This window comes from Hyla sarda, unplaced genomic scaffold (assembly GCF_029499605.1).
Source record: "Hyla sarda isolate aHylSar1 unplaced genomic scaffold, aHylSar1.hap1 scaffold_199, whole genome shotgun sequence".
NCBI classification, from domain to species: Eukaryota; Metazoa; Chordata; class Amphibia; order Anura; family Hylidae; genus Hyla; species Hyla sarda.
This window is the reverse complement of record NW_026608649.1, coordinates 209,411-215,506: the sequence shown is the minus strand read 5'-3', so window position 1 is coordinate 215,506 and position 6,096 is coordinate 209,411.

The window sequence follows — 6,096 nt, the reverse complement described above, 5'->3', positions numbered from 1 at the left end:
GGGCGGGGCTTGTGTCTGGTGGGAAAATTAAGCCTATTTAAACCTGCCTTTTCCTTTTCTCTCCCTCTTGCTGTCAGGTCATTATTTGTCTGCAGAACGGAGAGATTGGGATTCTGAGAAGTGATCTTCATTGCTTATTCACTTTCCTTGCTGCTTTGTAGCATGTAGGCCTCTTAGTGATTTCATCTTTAGAGGCATAGATACGGTTTTTATTTCTGATGCTTGCTAAATGGAATTCTTTCCCTTTTATTTTAGTTGCCTATGGATCCAGCTGGCAATACTGGTGGCGGTAAAGCCTCCTCCAAGAGGAAGCATTTCTCTTGTAGAAAATGTGACACCCCAATCCCTGATGACTATCCGTATGCGGAGTGTAGTTTGTTTAGACCAAATCCAATGGACACAAACCCATAATCAGGCATGTGGTCATCAGGGTTCAGGAGTCCTTTAAGATATTGGATGACAAGCTAACCCAGTCCAAACCCAAGCCTAAAAGGTCTAGGAGAGGTGTAGCTCCATCCCTAGGTGAAGACTTCAATATGGTTGACATTGCCTACCCTTCCATTGATTCGGAGGAGGAAATATTTTCAGCTCAGAGCCTCCATTGATAGGATCTAGAAGCTTATTTAGTTAGGTAAGTCCGAGGGTTTACCTGAGGGGGAGGAGGCCCCTTCTACTTCTAAGGGCCCTAGAGTCTTTTCTTTTGATGACACTTAGAAATCCCTGATGAAGAGGGAGTTTAAGAATCCAGAGAAGGCTCCAGTCTTGGTGAAGAGGTTTCGTACCTTGTTCCCCTTTGCTGAGGAAGAGACCTCTTCCTGGGTAGAGCCTCCGAAGGTAGACTTCGCTGTCTCTAAACTGTCAAAAAGGACCATACTGCCTGCTGAGGACGGGTCTAATCTGAAGGATCCTATGGATAGGCGGATTGAGCTCACATTAAAGAGAGCCTATTCTACTGCTTCTGGCTCTAATATGGTGGCTGCTGCCACAGACGAAGTAAGTAGAGCTCTTAGAAGGTGGCTTTTTCAGGCTCAGGATGACATTGACTCAGGGGTTAAAATAGATTAAATCTTAGACAGCTTTAAGAATGTCAGCTTTGCCATGGCCTTCTTGGTAGACTCTGCCCTACAACAGATCATCCTAGCTTCTAAGACCATGGCCCTCTCTACAGCCGCTCGTAGGGCTCTGTGGATATGCCCTTGGGGAGCTCACAATTCCTCCAAATTTCAGTTATGCAGCTTAGATTTTTCCCCTGGAAAATTGTTCGGCCTCAGCTAGACGACATTATGGAGGGTATGCCTGATCGCAAGGGGAAGTCCTTGCCCCTTCCTAAACCTGTACGCAGAGTCACCGCTAGAGGATATTCACCTCCTAGATCCAGACGTGGGCAACAGTCTTATAGAGGAAGAGGATCCAGAAGTCAGAAGAGAGGCGCTGGGTCTTCTAAGGATATAAATAAGAAGTCAGATATTTGATGTTTTGCGTCTTCCTGTGGGGCCGTCTTCATTTTTTTCTTCCTGCCTGGGAATGTCTAATACAGGACTGGTTTGTCCTGTCAATAGTGTCAGGCTGGTACTTACCTTTCTCCATCAGTGCCCTGGAGAGAGGATGGTAATTTCTCCCCAGTTCTGTTCTCCAAGGAGAGAGATACTGGAGGAGTCCATTCTGGAGCTTCTTGCCCTAAGGGCAGTTGAACCAGTTTCCCCTTCCGAAGTAGGAAGAGGAGTGTACTCTCCCGTCTTTTTAGTTCCCAAACCATCAGGCAAATTTTGGTTAATAATAGATCTCAGGTATCTAAACCAGTTTATTGTCAGGAAGAAATTCAGAATGGAGACCATCCGCACAGTGAAGACAATGCTTCCACAGGGGGATGTTCTAGCCTCCCTGGAACTGAAGGATGCATACTTCCATATCCCCATTCACAGGTCATTCCGGAAGTTCTTGAAGATTGCAGTATGGGTCCAGAGAACCCTGTTGCACCTTCAGTTTTGAGTACTCCCCTTCGGGATCTCGACAGCCCCCTTCATTTTTACGAAGGTTGTTTCCGACATGATGGCAGTTCTTCGTATAAAATGAATAACAATAATTCCTTATCTTGACCATTGGCTGCTATTATAAAGAGACTAGAATAGCAACATAGTACCGGGGTGTCAGTATATTAATAAGACACAAATTATGTCTAAAAAAGTATATTTTTACCCCCTGGTAAAAGGGGCTTCATATATGACCTCCACAAGTTAATAGCCACCAACCAAAGAGAACGGAGTCATTTAAATAAGGTTAAAACATGATCACTTTTATTAGTTACATTAAAACATAGGAGATGGGGAAAGGCAAACCAACTGGGGGAGACTAGACAAAAAGGGGCGACACTACCTGCTCATGTGCATAGAAGATACAAATCAATAAAAGTGCATGGTGCATACATTAAAGTGCATACATCTACGGGTCTAAGAGGGACCTCTATAAAGTGTACATATGCTTGAAAGTGCAGACATGCATACACCTCACGGGGAGCGAGATGAAAAAATATATCAGCAGCAGAGCAGGAGCGACGCCACCCCTACGATCGTTTCGGCGAATCTTCATCCTGGGGGTGGTACCTGGTGGGGAGCCCATATGCTTCACGAAACAGTTCAAGGAACTTGGAAGCAGATAGAAAAGATAATGTCATCCAATGCCAGAGAACTGAGAGCCATTTACTTGACCCTGCTACACTTTGCCCCCTTCCTCAGAGACAAACCAGTAAAGATCAGAACCGACAACATAGCGTCGGTATATTACATCAACAAGCAGGGGGGCACCAGATAAAAGATCCTACTCAGGGAAGTAGGCAAGATCATGTCTTGGGCAGAGAACTGGGTATCATGGATATCTGCAGTTCACATCAGGAGGACACACACAATGTGCTCGCAGACTGTCTATCCAGGGACAGGACGCTACCAGGGGAATAATCTGTGAACCCTTTAATTTTTCTTCAACTAACCGAGATGTGAGGGATGCCAGAAGTGGATTTAATGGCCACAAAGAACAATGGGAAGCTCAACAATTTTTGCTCCCTGTATCCTACGGACAATCCGCTGGTGGTGGAGCCATGACCATTCCTTGGACTTTCCACCTAGCTTACATCTTTCCCCCTGTGCCCATGATTCCCAAGGTCCTGAGGAAGATCAAGATGGATCAGGTTTCAGTAATTGCAATAATGCCGTTCTGGCCCAAGAGATCCTGTTTTGCCCTACTCATGTCTATGAGTAGAGGGATATATTGGATGCTTCCTCTCAGGCGGGATCTGGTGACACAAGGAACACGGTTCTGTCACATCCTCAGATCACACAATAGGAGGCTGGAGGTTGACTGCTCCCTACTAAGGGACAGAGGTTATTCTGGAAGAGTATTGGACACATTAGCACACTCAAGGAGTGAAGCAACCAACAGGTCCTATGCCAGAATTAGAAGAATTTTTCAGACCCAGTCCTTATCCAAAGGTATTAATCCTTCTAATCCTTCCAATCCTGAGATCTTAGATTTCCTTCAGGATGGATGTCACGATGCCGGCTGGCAGGAGGTGGATCCTCTGTGCCAGAGAGGGATTGGCGTGGACCGTGCTAGTGGACCGGTTCTAAGTTACTACTGGTGTTCACCAGAGCCCGCCGCAAAGCGGGATGGTCTTGCTGCGGCGGTAGTGACCAGGTCGTATCCACTAGCAACGGCTCAACCTCTCTGACTGCTGAAGATAGGCGCGGTACAAGGGAGTAGACAAAAGCAAGGTCGGACGTAGCAGAAGGTCGGGGCAGGCAGCAAGGGTCGTAGTCAGGGGCAACGGCAGGAGGTCTGGAACACAGGCTAGGAACACACAAGGGAACGCTTTCACTAGGCACAAGGGCAACAAGATCCGGCGAGGGAGTGCAGGGGAAGTGAGGTATACATAGGGAGTGCACAGGTGAACACACTAATTGGAACCACTGCGCCAATCAGTGGCGCAGTGGCCCTTTAAATCGCAGAGACCCGGCGCGCGCGCGCCCTAGGGAGCGGGGCCGCGCGCGCCGGGACAGGACCGACGGAGAGCGAGTCAGGTACGGAAGCCGGGGTGCGCATCGCGAGCGGGCGCCACCCGCATCGCGAATCGCATCCCGGCTGGAGGCGGTATCGCAGCGCACCCGGTCAGTGGATCTGACCGGGGCGCTGCCGTAGCGAGAATGTTGCGAGCGCTCCGGGGAGGAGCGGGGACCCGGAGCGCTCGGCGTAACAATGGATTTGATAAAGGTCTATCACCCAGTACCCTAAAGGTTCACGTTTCAGCTCTCTCAGTGGTTCTTCACAGAAGACTTCTTCTAATACCCAAATTTAAATCTTTTATTAAGGCTTTGTCTCGCCTCAGACCCAGAATCCTTAGACTGGTTGCTCCATGGGATTTACCTTTAGTCTTAAAGAAGTTGTCTCTTCATCCTTTTGAACCCATCAAAGAGATTGATCTGAAGCTTCTTTCTTTTAAGACGGCCTTTTTATTAGCTATTTTTTCCGCTAAAAGAGTAGGTGAGTTACAGGCTCTTTCTTCTAAGGAGCCTTACAGAACATTTCTCGAGGACAAGGTCCTATTGAGATGTCTCACTACTTTCCTACCTAAATGTGCATCCTTCCAGAACACCAATCAGGTTATCACCCTACCTACTCTTCCAGAAAGTGAGGACCAACTTCTGAAGAATTTAGATGTCCGTTGTCTGAAGGTCTATCTTGAACGAACTCTTCCTTTAAGGAAAGAAGAGAATTTGTTTATCTCTTTTCAGGGTCTTAGTAAAGGCAAAAATGCCTCTAAACCCACTATATCCAGGTGGGTATCCGGCTGTATTCATTCTTGCTATACTTTAGAGGGTCTAGACCCTCCTGCTTTTTGTAAAGCTCATTCTACTCGGTCGGTAGGTCCGTCCTGGGCAGAGAGATGCTCTGTTCCAATTGAACAGATATGTTTAGCCGCTACTTGGTCTAGTCCATCACCTTTTCTTTCGTTTTTATAGATTACAGTCCAGACTTTCTCAACAGCCGAGTTTTGTTAAGCATTGAGACCCTCCCTATGGGGTTCTCTCTTCTTACTAAATCCCCATATTGTGCTGCTGAGGGACGCTGGGGAAGATATAATTTGATTGATAATCTGTTTTCCTTTAGTCTCCTCAGCAGCACAAGACTTTTTTTTAGTTCTTTATATATATTTTTTTCCTATTTTATAACTACTCTGTATCATTGTGAAGGTAAGTCCGTTATATGGGCTAAAGGGGAGGGGACTCCTAATTGCTTTTATTTATAAATTCCTAACATCCCGTGAGTGCAAAGGGGCGTAAAACACCCCATATTGGGCTGCTGAGGAGACTAAGGGAAAACAAATTATCAATCAAATCATATCTTCCTAGAGGTAAGAGTGAGGTCATGTGACCATTTCCCACAATCCCTCACCTCTCCGGACATGTCCTGTATTATCCCTAGAGATAAGTGGTCATGTGACCATTTCCCACAATCCCTCACCTCTCCGGTCATGTCCTGTATTATCCCTAGAGATAAGAGGTCATGTGACCATTTCCCACAATCCCTCACCTCTCCGGACATGTCCTGTATTATCCCTAGAGATAAGAGGTCATGTGACCATTTCCCACAATCCCTCACCTCTCCGGTCATGTCCTGTATTATCCCTAGAGATAAGAGGTCATGTGACCATTTCCCACAATCCCTCACCTCTCCGGTCATGTCCTGTATTATCCCTAGAGATAAGAGGTCATGTGACCATTTCCCACAATCCCTCACCTCTCCGGTCATGTCCTGTATTATCCCTAGAGATAAGAGGTCATGTGACCATTTCCCACAATTCCTCACCTCTCCGGTCATGTCCTGTATTATCCCTAGAGATAAGAGGTCATGTGACCATTTCCCACAATCCCTCACCTCTCCGGTCATGTGACCATTTCCCACAATCCCTCACCTCTCCGGTCATGTCCTGTATTATCCCTAGAGATAAGAGGTCATGTGACCATTTCCCACAATCCCTCACCTCTCCGGTCATGTCCTGTATTATCCCTAGAGATAAGAGGTCATGTGACCATTTCCCACAATCCC